Source organism: Canis lupus, chromosome 19 (assembly GCF_011100685.1).
Source record: "Canis lupus familiaris isolate Mischka breed German Shepherd chromosome 19, alternate assembly UU_Cfam_GSD_1.0, whole genome shotgun sequence".
Lineage (NCBI taxonomy): Eukaryota > Metazoa > Chordata > Mammalia > Carnivora > Canidae > Canis > Canis lupus.
In genome coordinates this window covers 37,670,284-37,691,195 of record NC_049240.1, presented here as the reverse complement: position 1 = coordinate 37,691,195, position 20,912 = coordinate 37,670,284, and the positions used below count along the sequence as shown (strand labels likewise).

The 20,912-nt window shown below is 35.6% G+C and overlaps 1 protein-coding gene across 10 annotated transcripts in view; it reads left to right on the top strand.

Annotated features, from left to right (window-relative positions):
- NCKAP5 (NCK associated protein 5) overlaps window positions 1-20,912 on the top strand; it is a 973,837-nt gene that overhangs the window by 376,713 nt on the left and 576,212 nt on the right. The gene's annotated exons all lie outside the window — the stretch shown is intronic.

Here is a 20,912-nt window from a genome sequence, read left to right as displayed (position 1 = left end):
AATCCCAAGGTTAAGGATTATCAGAGAGAATAATACTAGAAGAAATAAAACTCATGAGAAAGTATTCATTGAGAGTATATCAAAGTGAATGGAACCACCAGATTTTTTGCTGAAGACAGAGATTAAAGTGGAGTGTTGTAGATGTTTCTCATGGTCCGTATTTAGATTTTTCTAGTTTCAGCCACATTATGACAGTGGTATGTACATTTCACAAGAGATGATAGTGCTTTTTGAAGATAAACTATGTTAAAAGTTTTAGATCATTTATTTAAGAAATTCAGTTCCACTGCCCCTTCTTTGTGTGGCACCCCTTCCCCTCCTACCCACCCCCCTGCCCAAATCTCTGACAGATTTATATCTGGCCCATTTAATACATTAGTAAGTGAGTTTATTTTTCTGGCTCAATGCTAAGCCATTGTCAGAGAAGTCCCATTTCCAGGCAGTTTTAAAGTAGAACCATTATCGTCCTCCTCATAATTTTAAAGTTAACATTTGAAAACCATTTTCAAGTTTGGATAACAGTTGAAAAATGATTGTGTGAAGTTTGCATTCATCTTTGTCACAATGGTGAAGATTTTGCAATAAATACTGTGTAGATTATTTTTCCTGTCAAATGGCTGCTAGACATTGGAGTAAATTAATTAGCCAAGACTGTTGTCACATGTGGGTATCCTGATATTATCAAAGAGAAGGCATGAGCTGAGGTTGGGTGAATGGCAAAAGCTGATTCACTTGTCAACTGGAAGTATTTGGGAAGGGTTAGGGTGGCTTGCAAGAATCATTTTGAAAACCAGATAGGTATATATGATACTGAGATTCTACCTTTATAAGCCAACGAGATCTTCTTTTTTCCTCAGGAACATGCAGTTAAACTCATTTTATAATGGGCTGGAAATGGAAGTGTTCTAGATATAGAGATAATATATGTCCATGCTATAACTCAGTGAGAAGGGATTTTTGAATGGTGGCTTGGATGTTTGCATGTCTTGATGGGAAAACCACAAAAAGGTCAGAGGTTCAAAACGTCTGGAAGGTTTCCTGCTTTTCATTTAAGCAAACCAAAGAAGAAAGTGTGGATAAATCCTTAGAAAAACTTTCTCATGGGATTTCCAAGACCTGATTCTTCATGTAAAGCTGGAATGTAAAAATACCTTATATACTTCTGTTTGGAAATGAGGTACTTCAGATGTAGTTCGTCGGCTTGCTTAACGTATTGCCAAAGATTGGTTTCTTGAATGTCCATCTTATGTTCACAAACCTGACAGTTTCTCATGGCATCTGAAATGCAACATTTGGAGGCTTTCACAAATGGAAGCAAGACTGTCAAGGAGCATCACGGCCCCATGCCATCTCTGTCCTTGGCAGAGTTAGCAAGCAGGGTGTCTTTGATATTAACTTCAAACATTCATAACATGACCCAAACATGGCATTTTTTCTTATTAGCTATGATGGGTCTGTCATTAATTTATACAAGCTACTTAAAATCTATTTGTATTTCTAACCTCTCCCACCTCTTGTTGGATAATAAAGTTCCATAAATTTAATCCCTACTTTATGGAATAGGACTTCCTTTTATTTGGCTTAAACATACACAAGCTTCAAGTGGTGACCCTTCTAATAGACAGTTTGGGCTAAATGAGGAACTCCATTTCACTCTATTAGTATCGCTTATAACCTTATAGATATAAATCACTTTGCTTTGGATACAGAATGCTCACAGAAAAACCATAAGAGTATCCTCAGAATTATGTTTGTTTTCATGATTCTTTTATCTTTTAAAGCAACAAATAAATTTAGTATTATGATAGGAATTCTAGTCTTGAGTCTGCTACTCTGTAACCACAGGTATGTCATTTAGTTTCTGGACTTTGATCAGCAGGAATTTGAGTTGAAATTTCTTCTCAGCTCTATGATCTTGTGTATATGTGTCTATATAGGTAAACATGGAGCTTACAATGAAAAATTTCTGAAATAAAATTCAAATTAAATAGCTATTTAAAATTTTAATATTTTGGGGGAAGGAATAACAGAAAATTTTATAGCTATAGACAAATTGAGGAACGAGATCTGGTAAAGTGGGCCACAGAACTTGTGGGTAGAAAATAAGACAAAGCTTCTTTTTCTTTGAAAGAAAGAAAGAGAAACATATTTCTCTTCTACCCAGTCCAAATGGTCTCAATGGTCCGTATTTTCATGGTTGCTCATGTTATTCCATTATTTTGGTATTCATGACACATCCAACTTTTTATCCCTCTTGTTTTTAAAAATTTCAGTTACAATGCCATTCCTCCAAGAAGCATTCCCTGATTCTGTACCGAAAATGGGCTGCTCCATGGGATGCCTGGGTGGCTCAGTGGTTGAGCATCTGCCTTCAGCTCAGGGTATGATCCCAGGGTTCTGGGATTGAGTCCCACATTGGTGCTCCCTGCGGGGACCCTGATTCTCCCTCTGCCTATGTCTCTGCCTCTCTCTGTTTGCCTCTCATAAATAAATAAATAAATAAAATCTTTTAAAAAGGAGAGAAAAGAAAATGGGTTGTTCCATCTTCTGTAGTCCCACAGAATTTGACATGTGAATGCAGTGCAAAACTTCTTTCATTCTGATTTGTGTTACAGGTGGATTAATAACATCTCTGGCTTCCTCATTAATCAGTAAACTACTGAAAGAGGAAGCCCTGTCTGTTTATCTCTTCACCTGGTGCCTAACGGTCCAGGATTGTTTGAATGCATATGGGCCTGGTCATCATGGGTTGTCAGGGGTAGAGTGTCGTGTATCATGGATGCAGAGCAATCACATTTGCCAGTGCCGAGACAATGGGAGTTCTGAGAGAAACATTGCCATCAGTCTACCACTTGCTGCATTTCTATATAGGAAAGGAGCATTCTGACTACATTTCCTGGAGATGGATTCTTGATTCATTTCCTCTTCATTCCCATTTTTCCTCTTGCATTATTGCCTTTGCCTTTCCTAGTCAGAGTCTTCTACTTCTACTCTCATTTTTAGCCTGATGGAAGTCTTGTAAATCACAAATTAGAAGGAATTCCATTCATATAATGCATTCCTCAAGTATGTATACAGTAGAATAGCCCTATCCAGAATCTTCTACTTACCATGTTCATACATGTTCACACCATATATTCATTTCCTGTACTTCATGTTTCTTAAGACATACTATCCATTTTTGGTGTCTTTGTCCCCTTGTCCCACTAGCTTCTGCTACACTGAATCATTACCCCACTAATGGCTTATGTCCTGCCTCCTGGATCAATGTATGTCCAAGGAAGACCTAGCATTTTGATATATTTCATTTGATTTTTTTTTTTTTCCATCCAGAATACTGTTCATAGGTGTCCCTTCTGGGCCCAAGTCAGCATTTCTAAGACAGCTCTCCTCTGTTTTGGCTTTGAAGAGCAGTGTGGCAAGTACAAATCTTGAAATAAAGAACCAATAAGACTTTATGCCAATACTCTTCAAAGCTCTCTACAAGTATTTAACTCAGTCCTCACAATCCTGAGATTTAGTATGCTCATTTTACAGATGAGGAATGTGAAGCACAGATGGTAGCTAGTTTGGTTCAAAGGTTGAGTCCTTAATTATTAAACATTCAGTGAGTTGTTAATAAATATTTCCAGCTTTCTCCCTTGTAGGCACATTGTAGAATTGCAACTCCTGTTCCCTTGTGCTTTGGAGGGGTCATGTGATTCATTCTGACCAATGAGTTGCTAGCAAAAGTAACATTCCAAGTGGAAGCATTTAATTATGGATGTGCAACCCTCCCATGTTCTCTTCATGTGCTCAGCATGATGATTTATTATAAGGCTAGGATCACGGAATGACTGCATAAAGGCCCTTGCCAACATGTAGTGTGAAGAAGAAATAAGCTTTCATTTCAAGTCAGGGACATCTGGGGATTGTTTGTTACCATAGTATAACCTAGCCTATCCTGACTTCATATATAGCCCAAAATAGTATAAAGGCAGAACAGATTCTCTCTAGTGCCTCGAATATATTTCCTAAAAATTAATAATTTATTATTATTCTACTTTATTTCAATCCCTCTATGTCTGTCTCAGCTTTAGTTTTTCCCTTTATCTTATGCCCAACATATTTCCAGAATGTCTCAAAATTCTGTTACTTTCATAAGAAAGTCTGAGACCTGTTCTTAATATTTCTTCAAATTTATTATTATTGCCCAACTAGTAGTTATGCAATTTTAAAATTTTACACGGTATTTTAAAATTCTGAATAAATGTGTTCTTAATTCATAAAAAATAAATACATTGAAAAAAATCCATGTTTATATTTTGGGGAAAATAAAATAATCTTGAATGCACAAAGGACAGAATGAGACTATATGAGCAACTATAATTATCTTTATAAAGAAAGTTGTAGTATATATCCATTCATTAGAAACACTATATTTGGGATCCCTGGGTGGCGCAGCGGTTTAGCACCTGCCTTTGGCCCAGGGAGTGATCCTGGAGACCCGGGATCGAATTCCACATCGGGCTCCTGGTGCATGGAGCCTGCTTTTCCCTCTACCTGTGTCTCTGCCTCTCTTTGTGTGGCTATCATAAAAAAAAAAAAAAAAAAGAAACACTATATTTTAATTATCTGGGAGTAATCTTAACTGTGGTTATTACTGGCTATAAAAAAGTTAATTAAGTTTAATTTTTAAAAGTTAATTAGCTAAAATGACTCTTATTCTTATTATTAAAAAAGACATGTCACCAACATTGCACAGGAATGTATACAGTATAGAACAATTTATACCAGAAACTTGAGGGCTCCTTAGATTTTTTAACATGTACTTAATTACCATAGTTGTTTCAAAATACAACTCAAAATTATAATCATCAGTATTTTTCAGGTATATTTATTCATGTTTATACTAGCTTGTAAGGGGGCAACATATCTAGGGCAGGGGTCAGTAAATGGTTTTTTTTAATGGGCCAGAAAGGAAATAATTTTAGCTTGACTGGCTGTATCATTATGGTCCCTGTCATAGCTACCCAACTCTCTAGCTGGAGCTACAGAGCAGCCACCAAGTGAGTAGATGTGATTGTGTTTCAGTAACATCTTATTTAGGATAATAGGCAAGATTTCACCTGTGGGTGCCAGTTCCTGATCTAGAGTAAATTTTTAAACTTTCTTGTGTTGTTTTGCAACCCCTTCCACACCAACTCCTGAATAAGTACAGAAGGATTACGGGTCATTACACATTTGATTTTGTGTTTCCATGTCCTTCCAGGTCATGCTTAGAGCTGCTCTGCTGAGTCCCGTGGACTCCATGAGCTCCACCAGTCTAGTGGCTGTCAGGCTGGGAAGTGGGTGGGGAAACCTCAATAGCCAGCTTTTAGTTCTCTCTCTGAGTCCCTTGTGTGATCCTAAATATCATGCAAGCCCAATTTCCCCATCTGTAAAGCAAACAGGAATGGCATTAGGTTCCTTTCAGTAATCATATCTCTTTATGATTCTATGATGAGAAACATTAAAAAATCTAAACCCATAATCATCGAGTAAAAATTAAGATTAATAAGATCCTCATAAAATTATTTTAGCATTTAGTGAGAAAGGTACCACATTATCAACTTTCTGTTAAAGTTCCTTTCAAAAATATGTTTATTATTTTCACAGGATTGCATTCTATAGGTTATTGGCAAACCACAGAAGCCATCTCCATGCTAGAGTGCAGGAGTAGATAATGAATTTCCTACATGCAAGTTTGAAATATAGTCCACCATCCCACTTATATAGCCATTTCAGACGTGGAGATGCTGCTCTGAGCACTGAGTTGGTGGGTATAGGGAAACTGAAATAAGCACATATGTGCATGAGGCCAATTCCCTCCCTTCTTTACATGTACATTAATACTTTGCTAATAGGTTCCCCAATGTAAGGGGAGGTATTCTGATAAAAGTAACATATGGGATTATAGGGACATATACACACATAACATATATAAACACATGCATATATATATATGTGTGTGTGTGTGTGTGTATGTCTGTGTGTGTATATCCACATATATGTTCATACTAAAATATGTTATACAGACAGTGATTTCAAGAGATAGTGTAAAGACAGGATTTGAATAAAAGCAAAAAATACAGAAAATAAGCTGTTAAAGATTGAAGTCATGGGGCACTTGGGTGGCTCAATTGGTTGAGTGTCTGTCTTGGCTCAGGTCATGTGATCTCAGGGTCCTGGGATGCAGCCCCATGTTGAGCTCCCTGCTCGGTGGGGAGTCTGCTTCTCTTCTCCCTCTTCCCCTCCCCTGCTCATGTTCTTGGTCTCTTTCCCTGTGTGTGTCTCTCTCTTAAATGAATAAATTAAAAAATCTTAAAAAAAAAAATCAGTCATGTGCTTTTTTTTTTCTTGCAGATCATGAACTTAATTTTAAAAACCTGGCACAATATCTGATGTAATAGTTGCTTAATAAATTATAGCTGAATGAATGCCTTTATTAATGAAAGGTCATTCATCTTTAACTTTAAAAATGTAATGATTGATAGAGCATGAGTGTGTATTTATTTGTATTGTTAACAAGCCCCAGGAGAATAACCAGGCACTACTTAAGTGCATTCCATTTATACATTTTATTAATGATGATAATACTATCCTAGAACAAGGGTCTGCTCAGTTGTGAGTGAAAGAGTGTGGGAAGTCCAGTGGAATCTTGCTTTGAGTGGCTGGGCTCAAATCAGCTTTAGCCATAGAGGTTTAATTATTGAAGAAACCGAGTTTCTCTGATTAAGACTGGCTGTGATAAAACAGAAACGCAGTAAGAAGTAAGTAAAAATGAGTATAATAGTAATCTGGGATAAATCCAAAATTAACAAACCACATAGTGTTAGGTACATGACAGCTTTATTTCAAAAAGAACTTTTTTAATAAAAAAATATTGTTCAATCCAAATACTTTAAAAATCAGCAAAAAATTATTCAGTGCTACTATATATAGAAATTTCCCATAAAGAATTACAAAATGGTTTATAAGCCAATCTCAAAACCATAATATAAGGCTAAGAAGGAACGTATGGAAGCAAGGATGAGTAAGAGACTTTTTCAGCAGCAACTTAAAATTACAAACAAAGCAGCAGTGAATAACCAATGTGCCTCTACGTTTTCATATTGTTAGAAGTGGACTTTCAGGGAAAACTCCAAAACTTGAGAATGTTCACTCAAATGGTAAGTGAAAATGAAGTTTTATTGGATGTTGACAAATTTTCCTTCAGGAAATTTGTACCAAATTTTCACCAGCAATATATGAGAATCTATGTTCATGGATAGTCTCACCAACAGAAGGAGCATTTGTCTACTTTTTCTATAATCTGATAGATGAGAAACTGTATCTCAGTGTAGTTTATTTTGTATTTCTCTATGAGTGCACTTGAACACCTTCCCAATAGGCTCAGGGGCCACTGTCACATCATTTTGTGAACTATCCATGACTTTTGCTAATTTTTAATTAAGTTTTCCCCTTACTTAAAAGCTTCTTTGTATAATAGGGATTAAAGCCTTTGGTTATGATTTATAACAAATGTTTTCTCCTGGCATGTAAGTAGTCTTTTGATTATTTGTTTCTCTCTCTCTGTGTGTGTGTGTGTGTGTGTGTGTGTGTGTGTTGCTATATGTGGTCAGCAGAATAAGGCCTCTAAGGATGTCCATGTCCTAATTCCCAGAATCTGTAAATATATTACCTTACATGGCAAAAGATACTTTGCTGTTATGATTAAATTAAGTGCCCTCGGATGGAGAGTGTGTTCCTGGATTATTCAGGTGGGCCCTCCAAAACTAAGAATCATTCTTGGCTATAGTGAGAGGGAAATACAGTTGGGAAAAAGGATCATACAGCTGCAACACTGCTGGCTTTGCAGATGGAGGAAAGGGCTGTGAGCCAAGGAATGGGGACAGCATCTAAGAGGCTAGAACAGTCAAGGAAACAGATTCTCCTCTAGAGCCCCTGGAAAGCAATGCAGCCCTCCCTATACCTTGATTTGAAACCAGTGAGACCACTTGGAATTCTCCCAAAAACTATGAGGTAGGAACAGCGTTCTATTAAGCCACTGCACTTATGGTAATTTGTTATAGCAGCCATTAAAAAGCCTCCAAATATAACATGCTATCTAAAAATTTGTAGATAGTCAAATTTATTGATCTTTTACTGTATCTGCTGTTTGAATCATTGTTAGGTAAGCATTTCTTTCACTCAGGTTGTAGAATAGTTACTTGTTTGGCCTTGTTTTATGCTTAGATTCTGAATCTATTTAGAGTTCAGGCTCTGTGTGATTTGAAGAGCGAATTCAGCTTTTGTTTTGGTCAAATGGCCAATCAACTGCTCAACATTCTTCATTTAAAAAGTCCATTGTTGGGAACCCTGGGTGGCGCAGCAGTTTAGCCGCCTGCCTTTGGCCCAGGGCGCGATCCCTCCAGGATCGAATCCCACGTGGGGCTCCCAGTGCATGGAGCCTGCTTCTCCCTCTGCCTGTGTCTCTGTCTCTGTCTCTCTGTCTCTCTCTCTCTGTGTGACTATCATAAATAAATAAAAATTAAAAAAGAAAAAAAAAGCCCATTGTTTACCTAGTGATTTGAAATACTATCTTTATTATATCATGTATTTCTACATGTTCTCATGGTTGTTCCTGGATGTTGTCATCTGTTCTTGCCATGTTTGTCCATGCACCAGCATCACACTGTTATTACAGAAGGTTTATATCCATGGTAAACAATTTTCCTATTATAGCTTTTCTTAGTGGTGATTCTTACAAGACTTTTTCATAAGAACTTCAGTAGGAACTTGTCCAGCTCCAAAAAAAAAAAAAAAAACCTTGTTGGTATTTTTATTGGAATTGTGTTAATTTTATAAAGTCTCTTGAGAGAAGTGACATTTTTTAGTATTGGGTCATTGTATCATAGATGGAAGGCAACCTTCTATATTTTCAAGTCTACTTTTGTGATTTTGAGGAGTTTTAAAGCTTTCCTTATACAGATTTTATACATTTCTTCTTATGATTTTCCCTAAATGTTTTTTGTTGTTGGTAATGCAAATGAAGCTTTTTATATCAGTATACCCCTCTAATAGGTTACTATTAGTATATAAGATGGTGATTGATTTATGTGTATTAGTTTTACTGATTTATTGTTTGAATTAATTTTATTATTGATTCACATTATTTTTTAGACATACTACTGTCATCTAAAAATATAGTTTTTATTTGTTCTTTTCTAATTCTTAGCTTCTATTTGATTTATCTTGCATTGACTACACTACCATGTTGAATATTAGTGGGGAGAGTGGGCATCCTTGCCTTGTTCATGATTTTACTAGAAATGCCTTAAGTATTTCTCTACTAAGTGAGATACTGGTGTTCAGACAAAGGGTGCACGTGTGTTATCATGTTAAGAAAATATACGTCAATTCCTATCTTTCTGAGTTTTTATCAGGGAGGGTATTAAATTTTGTCTTTTAAAATATCTGTGCAGAGACTCATGCAGTTATTCTCAATAGATTTAGCAATGTGGTATATTATATTTATATTTAATATTGACTATTGACTATTAACTATTTAAAATGTAAGTGGCCTTTGGTCACAGTATATTTATTTTACTGTAGTATTGCAACGTCTTCTATTTATTTAGCATGTTTGCATCTATATATAGTGACATTGGTCTATAATACTTTTCAACTGTCTTTGATCAGGTTAAATTGTTTTCTTAGTTCTGGCTACTATAACAAAATAGCATAAACCTGGTGGTTTATCAACAACAGCAATCCACAAAATTCTGGAGGCTGAAATTCTGCAAGCAGGATGCCAGTGTGGTTGAGTTCTGGTGAAGGGGTGCCCTTCTGGATTGCAGATCAATGATTTCTTATGTCCTCAGCCTTCTGGTACCCTCACATGGTGGAGAGCTGAGGGAGGAAGCAAGCTTTCTCATGACTCTTATGAGAGTACTAATTCCATTAATGAGGGCTCACCCTTCTGACCTCATCTAATCCTGACCACCTCCCAAAGGGCCCACCTCCTAATACCATTGTATCTAGAGGGAGGCTTTCCACATATGAATTTGTTGTGAATAAAAACATTCAGTCCATAGTAACTTTAATGATATACTTGCTTAAAAAAATAATTAGAATGTTTTCCTTCCTTTTTCATGTCCTGGAAAAAAAAAAAGGGAACATTGGAATGGGCTAATCTTAAATTTGTTAGAATTCTCAAGTGAAATGATAGGGGCCTGCAGTTTTTTGGTTGGGATGCTATATTAATTGCTTTCTTTATTCTTTTAGAAAAGTTGATCTGATTAAGTTCTCTATCCTAAATAGAACCAGTTTTGGCAAATGTCTTTTCCAATGAATTACTCCATTTTATCTATATTTTCAAATTTAGTTCCGTAGAGATGACGTCTAGAAAGTGGCCTCTTAATTTTTTTTTTTTTTTTTCCTATTTCAATGGCAATTTCCTATTGCCATTTCGTATCTTGTATATTTGTGCTTTCTTTCCCCTTTCACGTTTTTGGATCAAATTATGTAGCGGTCCATTTAAAAGAAACAAGCTGGATTTTGATTTCTTAACTAGGTTTATTGCTTTGCTGTTCTCTACTTCAGTACATTTTGCTCTTTCCCTTGTCTCCTTCCTGTACTTTCCTTGATTAATTTTCCTTTTTTGGCCTTTGAGCGGAGAATTTACTTTATTTATATCCTTAAATTTTACTATTCAGTGTTCTAATAATTTTTCTGTGACCACCACTTTAAACACATCCAGTTGTTTTATCATTATTTTTAAGAAAAGTTTAAAGTTCATTTTGGGTACTCTCATTTGAGAGTTGCTCAAAATACTAGTTTTCCAAGTCACAAGGCAGTTGGGGGAGAGCTTTTTTCATGTTTTAATTTTGGTCATAGTCTATGGGTTTATTGTACGGTTATCAGTGCATTTTTTATTATAGATCTACTTTAGGAACCTACTGATATTTAATTTGAGACCTAACATATAATGAGTTCTTGTATGTTTTAAGTGTGCATATGTCTGTGTGTGAGACTTTCCCTGAGCAAGTATATAGATAGGAAGCTGTGTATATAGGTGTATGCTCTGTGTCTTACAGCATGAGTAACTTGAACCTCACTCTCTAAAGCAAGGCTATTCTGATCTGCAATATGGAAGAGTCGTTTTTCCACACATCCTCACCGACACATGATGTAAACAATGATTATTTTTTTGCTATTATGATAGGCACGATGTACTATCTTACTGCTTTTTAAAGTTATATTTCCATGGTAATGAGATTTAGCACTTTAATATATATTTTTTTGCCATTTATTATATTCTTCTGTGAACTGCCTATTCATATACTTTCCCTTTTTAAAACAAGTTTCCTACTCATTGGTAGTTCCTTATAAATTTGGGATAGTGATTCTTATTAGGATATAGTGTTTCAAAAAAGATTACTCTAAACTGTGCCTTGACTTTTCTTTTTCTTTATTGTTAATTCTCCCCACCACCTCCAGAGATTCGATAATTCAATGTAGTAAAATTATTCATTTTTTACTTTGCATCCTGAAATAATATAAAAGTCTTCTACAAAGCATTCCTAAAAATGTTTTATAGATTTGCTTCTCATATTCAGGAGGGTTTTGTTTTTTTTTCAGACTTTAGTTTTTAAATAGCAGATTTAAGTTTACAATGAAACTGAGAGGACTGTATGGAGATTTCCTATACTTCCTCTGTACCCACACATGTATAACTTCCCCCATTATCAACATCACTCCCTAGAATAGTATATTTTTATACCAATAAATGGTATATTTTTATACCATATATATATATGACCCTATATTGACATGCCATGATAGTTTATTAGGTTCACTCTTGGTGGTATTCATTCTGTGGGTTCAGATAAATGTATAACGGCATATCCATCATTATGATATGCAGGGTATTTCCATTGCCATCAAAATCTTCCTGTTCATCTCTTTGCTTATTCATCTTTCCTGTTCACCTTTGCTTCTAGGAACTACTGATTTTTGTTTGTTTGTTTGTTTTTTATTGTATCTATAGTTCTGGCTTTTTCAGAATGTCATATGATTGGTCAAACAGTATATAGACTTCTCAGATTGACCTCTTCCACTTGGTAATATACACTTAAGGTAACTCTGTCTATTCGTGGCTTGATGGTTCTTTTTTTTTTTTTAGTACTGTATAGTATTCCATTGTCTGGATATACCATAATTTATTTATCCATTCACCTACATCTTGGTTGCTTCCAAGTTTTGGCAATTATGGATAAAGATGCTATAAACACCCACGTGTAGGCTTTTATGTGGACATAAGTTTTCAACTCTTTTGGGTAAATACCGAGGAACAGAACTTCTAGATCAGATGGTATAAGCATGTTTGCTTTTGTGAATACTTTGTGAGAGTTCCAACTTGAGAGTTCCTGTTGCTCCACATCCTCACCACCAGGGGGTGTTGTCACTGGATTTTGACCATGTTAACAGGCATATAAAGGTATCTCATTGTTTTAATTTGCATTCCCTTGATAACATGATGTAGAACATCTTTTCAAATGCTTATTTGCTATCTGTATATCTTCTCTGGTGAAGTATCTGTTTAGGTTTTTGGCCCGTTTTTAATTAGATATTTTCTTATTGCTGAGTTTTAAGGGTTCTTTGTATATTTTAGGTAAGTCTTCTATCAGATGTACCTTTCACAAATATTTTCTCTCAATCTGTGGCTTGTATTATCATATTTTTTCATATTATATTTCACTGAGAGAAGTTTTTAATTTTAATGAAATCCACCTTATCAATTATTTCTTAGATGAATTATATCTTTGGTGTTGTATCTAAAATGTATCACTGTACCTAAGGTCGTTTAGGTTTCCCCCTGCATTATCATCTAAGAGTTGAATAGTTTTATGCTTTAAATTTAAGTCTGTGATCCATTTTGTGTTAATTTTTGTGAAAGGTGTAAAGTCTATTTCTAGATTGATTGATTGGTTGTATGTGAATGTCCTGTTATCCTGTAGTACCATTTGTTGAAGACATATCTTTGCCCTATTGTATTGCCTTTGCTCTTGCCAAAAATAAGTTGACTGTGGGGTATCTGAGTGGCTCACTGGGTTAATCATTTGTCTTTGGCTCAGGTTATAATCCCAGGGTTCTGGGATGGAGCCCTGCACTGGGCTCCCTGCTCAGCGGGGAGCCTGCTTCTCCCTCTCTGTCTGCCTGCCACTACCCCTGCTTGTGCTTTCTCTCTGTCAAGGAAAAAAAAAAGGAAAAAGAAAAGAAAATTCACTGTATTTATTTGGGTCTGTTTCTGATCTCTCCATTCTGCCCCACTGATCTGTCTGTCCTTTTTTTTTCTTTTTCTTTTTTTTTTTTAATTAATTCATGAGGGACACAGAAAGAGAGAGAGGCAGAGACACAGGCAGAGGGAGAAGTAGGCTCCATGCAGGGAGCCCAACGTGGGACTCGATCCGGGGTCTCCAGGGTCACACCCTGGGCCGAAGGCTGCACCAAACCCCTGGGCCACCGGGGCTGCCCACATTTAGTTTTTAATCTGAATTTATTCTTTTGTTAATTATTTTGTCTGAGATAGAGTTCTAATTTTGTCTTTTTTATTCAGATAGAAAATAGACTGGATGCCATTGTTTCAATAGTCAATCCTTTCCCCTCTAACTAATGGTGCCATTTGTCTTGCATCTCAATCCGGTATATGTGGGTCTGTTTCTTGGCTCTCTTTGTATTCATTGGTGTATATAGCTCACTCTTGTTTACATCTAAAGTACATTGCCTGACCCCTTTTTTATTTTTTATTTATTTATTTATTTTTTTAATTTTTATTTATTTATGATAGTCACACAGAGAGAGAGAGAGGCCGAGACACACTTTTTAGATGTTAGTGCAGTCACTCTTCTTAAAGATTAGTTTTTTTGGCCTTCTTTTTTATAAGAATTTCATGACCAGCCAGTAAAGTTCAGTGTATAAAGCTGCTGGGATTTTGATTAATAATGTTTCACATTTTAAGATTAAGTCAGCAGATTGAGTCTTTCCATCCGCCACTATATATTTTCCTAATTGCTTAGCTCTTCTTTTATGTCTTTTGACAAAGTATTCACTATAAAGATTTGTCACATCTTTGGGTTTATTTTTTAAATATTTTATTTATTTATTCATGAGAGACATAGGGAGAGAGAGAGAGAGGCAGAACACAGGAAAAGGGAAAAGCAGGCTTTCCGCAAGGAGCCCGATGCAGGACTCGATTCTGGATCCCAGGATCACACCCTGAGCCAAAGACAGACGCTCAACCACTGAGCCACCCAGGTGTCCCTCTTTGGGTTTATTCTTGCATACCTTCTATATTTTACTATTTTAAATGAGATCTTCTAAAAATGTTACATTTTTAATAATTTAGCACTTTTCTTAGGATACTACTTATTTTAATTCTTTTATCAAGTAAACATGCTACTATCTTCAAATATCTGATGATTTGTTTCTAGTTTCTCTTCAATTTTCTATGGAGATAATATTGACTATAAGTAATGATAGTTTTGTTCATTACTTTCTCATTCTTATACCTTTTGTTTCTTTATGTCACTGTTCTAAGACCTAGAAAATGTTGAACAGAAGTGGTGATGGGGCATTATTGCTAGAACAAAAACTTAAAGGATATGTTCTTAAATTTCACTATTTAGGACTATGCATTCTTTTTTTTCTTTTTTCTTTTTTTTAGGACCATGTATTCTATAGATTTTTTGGTAGACACTCTTTATCAACTTAAGAGTTCCCTTCTACTCCTAGTCTGTGAAAGGTTTTTTTAAGAGTAAATGTTGAAGATTACTAAAATTTTCAGCAACTATTGAAATATTTCTTTTTTTAATCTAAAAAATATATAAATATATATATTTGGAAATTAATAGATTTTTCTAGGGGCAAATCACTTTTGCATTACAGGATAAACCTTATTGTCATACTATATTATTAATACCATTATCATGGCTATTATTTTTATATTTATAGATTCTGTTTTATTTGGGATTTTTGAGAAATCTGTTAATTTTTTTTTCCTATATGACTTGTGTTTACTTTTAGTATCAAGGTCATTCTAGATAACTTGTAAAAGTCTTTCCTCCTCTCTCTTTTCTCCCCCTTCTTTCTTTCTCCTCCTCCTCCCTGCTTTTTCTACTTCTTAGAACTCTTTCTGTAAGATAGGGAGATTAGATTTTTTTTAAAAGACTTTATTTATTTATTTATTCATGAAAAACACAGAGAGAGAGGCAGAGACTTAGGCAGAAGGAGAAGCAGACTCTCTACAGGGAGCCCGATGTGGGACTCAATCCCAGGACCTCGGGATCATAACCTGAGCCAAAGGCAGACTCTCAATCACCAGGCCACTGGGTGCCCTGGGATATTAGAGTTTTTATATTATTTTCAAGTTCTGTAAAAATTGCATTTAAAAAAGCTGGGGGGGGATCCCTGGGTGGCGCAGCGGTTTGGCGCCTGTCTTTGGCCCGGGGCGTGATCCTGGAGACCCGGGATCGAATCCCACGTCGGGCTCCCGGTGCATGGAGCCTGCTTCTCCCTCTGCCTGTGTCTCTGCGCCTCTCTCTCTCTCTGTGACTATCATAAATAAATAAAAATTAAAAAAAAAAAAAATAAAAAAAAAAAAATAAAAAAGCTGGGGGTCCAATTTAACAATAAAAAGACAACCCATTTTGGAAATGGGCCTAGGAATTGGAAAGACATTTCTCCAGAAATTATGTACGAATGACCAACAAGTAGATGAAAAGATACAGAATAATATTAGCCATTAGGAAAATGCAAATCAAATCACAAAAGGATACCACTTGATACTACTAAGATGGCTATAATCAATAATAAATAATAATGCTGAAGAAATTGTGGAGAAATTGGAACCTTCATATATAACTGATAGGAATTAAATGGTATAGCTGCTTTGGAACACAGCAGTTCCTCAAAATGATAAACATAGTTATCATAGGACCCAGAAATTCTATTCCTCCATATATACACAGGAGAAATGAAAACATATGTCCACACAAAAGTTGGCATATGAAGGTTTTTAGCAGCATTATTTACAATAGTCACAGAGTGGAAACAATTGGAAAGCGCATTAACTGGTGAATGGATAAATACAATGTGGTATATACCTGTGATGAAATATTATTTGGCAATAAAAAGGAATGGAATACAGATAAATACTACAACATGGACAAATCTTAAAAATATTATGCTGAGTGAAAGAAGCCAAACACAAACGGTCATATATTGTATGATGTATTTATAGAAAATGTCCAGAATAGGCAAATTTGTTGGAGATAGAAATGAGGGTATTGGTTACCTCTGGGTGGAGAATGAGGAGTGAGTTTCTTTTTGGAGTTAATAGGTACAATGGGTTTCTTTTTGGAGTGACAAACATCTAAACATAAGTGATAGTGATGGATGTACAACTCGCATGTGCCATAAATAAATGAGTTGTGCACTTCAAATGGGTGAATTTTATTTGTAAAGAGGTTTAAAAATTTGGGGCCTATTGGTTATACATGAGCAATTTTTCTTTTCAACTATGGAGGTGATCTATGAAATTGTTAAAGATTCTGTTGATTTTTTTTAAGATTTTATTTATTTATTCATGAGAAACACAGAGTGAGAGAGAGGCAGACATAGGCAGAGGGAGAAGCAGGCTCCATGCAGGAAGCTTGATCTGGGACTCGATCCCAGGACTCTGGGATCACGCCCTGAGCCAAAGGCAGATGCTCAAGTGTTGAGCCACCCAGGCATCCCAAAGATTCTGTTGATTCTTGAGTGAGTTTATTAAACACTCTTTTATTTTAGGACATTGCCCATTTTACCTGCGTTTTCAAATTTATTGCCATAAAGTTACTCATACTGAAGTACTTCTATTATTTTAGATCTCTGTTGTATTCTCAGTTGTGTAGCCCTTTTTATTCCTAAGCTTACGGACTTATGTTGCCTCTTGTTTTCATTGGCCTAAGCAAATATTCTTATATTGATCCCATACTAATGCTTTGTGTTCTGTTTTATTAGACTTTGATTTTACCTTTATTATTTCCTCTATTACACTTATTGTTATTCTTTTTCTATCCTTTTTGGTTAGATGCTTTGCAAATTCATTTTCCATTTTTTTTCATTTCTAGAATGTGCACTAAAACTTTTAATTTCTCACTATGTAATGCGTTAGCTCCTTCCATAGTAGAAGTTTTGACACACAGTAATTTTAAGAAACCAAATTCTATTTTTTCAAGTTTCTTTATATTTATTGACCCATTTATTGATCCTCTTATAATTTTTATTAATATGTTTTTAAGTTCGATTTTTCCAACATATAACACCCAGTGCTCATCCTGTCAAGTGTCCTCCTCAGTGCCCATCACCCAGTCACCCCATCCCTCTGCCCACCTCCCCCTCCACTACCCCTTGTTCATTTCCCAGTGTTAGGAATCTCTCATGTTTTGTCACCCTCTCTGATATTTCCCACTCATTTTCTCTCCTTTCCCCTATAATCCCTTTCAGTATTTTTTATATTCCCCGTATGAGTGAAACCATATAATGATTGTCCTTCTCCGATTGACTTCCTTCACTCAGCAAAATACCCTCCAGTTCCATCCATGTCACTATGATCCTTTTATAATTATTAGAAGTTTGTAGTTTTTCACCTTTTATTTAAAAGATTCAAATCTATAGAAAAATGAAAAGTCCAGGGGAGTAAAACACTCATCTATCCATAAGTTAGCATCAAAACATTTTCATTTCATGTGTATTTTTTCCAAAGTGAGTGGCAGATACCATGATACTTCAATCCTAGATAGTTTAGCATGTGTCTTTTAAAAATAAAGACCACTTCTTTTATAAGCATAATATTGTGTTTACCCTTAGCAAAATTAATTAAAATTCTCTAAAACCAGCCTTACATCTGTCTAGTTGTTCCCAAAACATCTTTTATAGTTGTTCATTTTGGAGAAAGACCCTACCCCATGACTTTCACTTAGTTATGTTATGTCCTATCTTGTTTCACCTATTTTAGTCTATTTTCTTCCATTCACAGACATTGACTTTTTGAAGATGTACAGAGCATCCTTCATCCTGTATTTGCCTCATTGTTTTCTTGTGGTGCCATTTATCTAATTCTTTAGATTGTGTATTTCTTATAAGCTGGAAATGATGTCAAAAGGCTTGCCTAGATTCAGGTTAAACATGTTTGTTTTTCCAATAAAAACTTCATAAGTGATGCTATGCCCTTCTTGTATAGCATTATGTAAGGATGAACATGTCAGCTGATCTCTCTCTCATAAAATATAACTTAGTATTTAGCCAGCATTATAAGTGATATCTGTTAACATATGAATATTCAGTTTCCCACCTCTCTTCTGCCATCTTTCAGCACCTATTGATGATTATTTGGATCAGTTATTTCACTGGGGATTACAGAGTAATATTTCTGAGGTCAGCTTCCTCTTCTCAAATGGGAAAGCACTATAATTCCCTTACCAAAACAGCAACATAAACAGAACAAAACACATACACGCACATTAAATTCTTTATTCTTTTAAAAATTTTTTATTAAGGTATGTATAATTTACATTAAATAAAATTCACCATTTTTAAGTGTTTCATTTGATGAGTTTGACAAACAGTTTTGTAACTATTACCTCAAACATGATATAGCATATTTCCCAGATACCAGATACTTGCCTTAAGCCTCTTTCTAGTTGATCCCATCTCCATCCCCAGCCCCAGGTAACAACTGATCTGATTTTTGTCTCTCGAATGTTTTAGAATCAAATGGAATCAAATTGACACCAGTCATAAAGTACGATATTCTTTCAGTCTGCATAATGCCATGAATAGAATCATGCATGCTGTTACCTTTATAAACACAGTTGACCCTTGAATGATGTATTTAGGTTGCTTCCATATCTTGGCTGTTGTAAATAAGGCTGCAATAAACATAGGAGTACATATCTCTTTCCCTTTGTGATTTTAATTTGCTCTTCTCCAGTGACTAATGATGATGAGCAACTTTTGTACAATTATTTGACACTTTTATATCTTTTTTGATAAAGAATATATTGAATCTTTTGCTCATTTAAGTGGGTTGTTACTGTAAGACTACTTATAGAAGTGTATTTTTTAACTTATGTATGTATGTGAGTTATTTTTTTGTTAATAATTTTATCAAACAAGGTTGGAGAAAGTATTTCATATGAGACTTGTAGGCTAGAAGTCTTTATCTATTGATATTGGTTAATAAATAGGAAGCCCATAATGTTTCCCAGGTCTTTTCCTCTTAAAAATGTGTTCTACATCAATATTTCTTGATTTAAAGAACAGAAGACCCCTCCTAAATCATCCATGGCCATAATTTGAGAAATACTTTGCAGCATAAGGCATTAAATCCTTTCATCGATTCATTACATAATTCAGCATACACTGAGTATCTTTCATGCACCTGATCATTGTGTTGGTGCTGGACAACTTGGGTGTTGTATTGTAAACAGACAGTAGACAATTAAGTTATCTGATAACCTCGATAAACTCTCTCATAGCTTTCCTTTGTTTTTCTTTGGGTTTTCTACAGAACCAATCATATCAGAGACCGTAACTAACAGATGACTCCCTCCTTACTGAAATATCTTCTTTACTGGGTTTGTGTGTGAGCCCATTCTCCTGGTTTGGCTTCTCCCTCATTAGCTGCCCCCTCAGGGTGGTCTCTTTTGCTAGTTGCTCTTTATCTTCTTGCCTTTTTAAAGTTTGAATGACTAATGATTTAGTCCTCAAATGTCTTCTCTTTTTTAACTGTCCTGACAGCCTTAATGATCTACCCGATGTGATGGATTTAATTTAACCATCTATATTTTATACAGCTCCCAAATTCACATCTCCAATCACGACTTGTGCCCTGAACAGAATCTTTGAATGTTTATTCAGCTGCCTATTCAATAATTCCTTTTGGTTGGTAAAAACCAAAAATAACAGTAACAGCCACCAATACAAACTTCACTAACACCAAGTCTACCACCACAAACATTTATATGGCCCTCACCAAAAGCCAGGAACTATTCTAAGAGCTTTGCATAGTTTATATTGAAAGTTTAATTTCATAGGTTTCCCAATTCTAATGCATCCAAAACTGAAGCCTTGATTCTTCCACCAAATTTGTTCTACCCGTAGTCTTCCCTGTTTCAATTAATAGTAACGCCATTGCTTTTGTTGCTAAGGCCAAAGACTTTGAGTTCCTTTTCACTTTTTTTGTTTTTTCCTAACCCCTGTGCCAAGCAGGTATTGCCGGGTCTCAAATTACAACAATCCCAAATTGCCACCAATTCTCATTATACTTCTTGCTGTGGTCCTGCCCAAGTCATCATCTCTCACCCTATTCTTACAATAGCCTAATAATAGATTTTTCCATGGCTTCCCTGCTTCCCCACCTATAATCCATAATAGGGTGGACAGATTAGTCCATTAAACAAAAGTCAGATCATGAAACTTCTCTCCTCCAAACCCTCCAGGTTCCTGGCCTTCCATATCCTCTAGGTTAAAAACTAGTCCTAGTCCTTAAATTGGCCCATTAGGTCCTACCCAATGATCTGTCCTTTCAGACTACTTCCATGAACACTCTGCCCTCACTCTTCCATCCCTACCACCCCATTGCTGTTTCTAGACCTCACTGGGCACAATCCTAAGGGCCACTACACCAGCATCTCGTCTCAGACACCTGCACGGCTTACCTGATCCCTCACCTCCTTTAACCACACTTACATTCTCAGTCAGACCCTCACTGAGCCCTCTGTTTAAACTTGAATACCACTCAGGCTTCCTTGATTTATTTTTCTCCATAGCATTGATTATAACAGAGAATATAATTTCCTTGTGTA